The 415-nt window shown below is 30.8% G+C and overlaps 1 protein-coding gene across 4 annotated transcripts in view; it reads left to right on the top strand.

Moving 5' to 3' along the window:
• LOC107758115 (rho GTPase-activating protein 17-like) overlaps positions 1–415 on the top strand; it is a 46296-nt gene that overhangs the window by 29626 nt on the left and 16255 nt on the right. The window lies entirely within an intron of this gene.

The raw sequence follows: 415 nt of genomic DNA, 5'->3' as shown, positions 1-415 counted from the left end.
TCTTTTACTAATATTTAAATTTGTTTGATGATCTGAAACATTAAAGTGTGACAAACATGCAAAAAAATAAGAAATCAGGAAGGGGGCCAACACTTTTTCACACCACTGTATGTGTATCGTCGATACACGATACTATCGTCTATCGGCACAACCCTAGTGTATATTTATTATGTATATATAAATAGACACACATGCATGTATATATTTAAGAAAAATATGTTGTTTAGATATTAAATATATTTATATATAATATTATCAGGCTAGTAATACTATCTAATTAATATTAGGGCTTATGTGTTGCATTATATTAATTTTTCCGCGTTTTTGCAGTATTGCGCGTTCTAACCAATCACACACGATTATGCTGAGCTTATGAATGCATTGGCCAATCAGAGGTGTTCAGATGAGTTGAGTT

This window comes from Sinocyclocheilus rhinocerous, unplaced genomic scaffold (assembly GCF_001515625.1).
Source record: "Sinocyclocheilus rhinocerous isolate Xijiao unplaced genomic scaffold, SAMN03320098_v1.1 scaffold234, whole genome shotgun sequence".
Taxonomy (NCBI): Eukaryota; Metazoa; Chordata; class Actinopteri; order Cypriniformes; family Cyprinidae; genus Sinocyclocheilus; species Sinocyclocheilus rhinocerous.
This window is presented reverse-complemented; position numbering and strand designations above follow the sequence as displayed.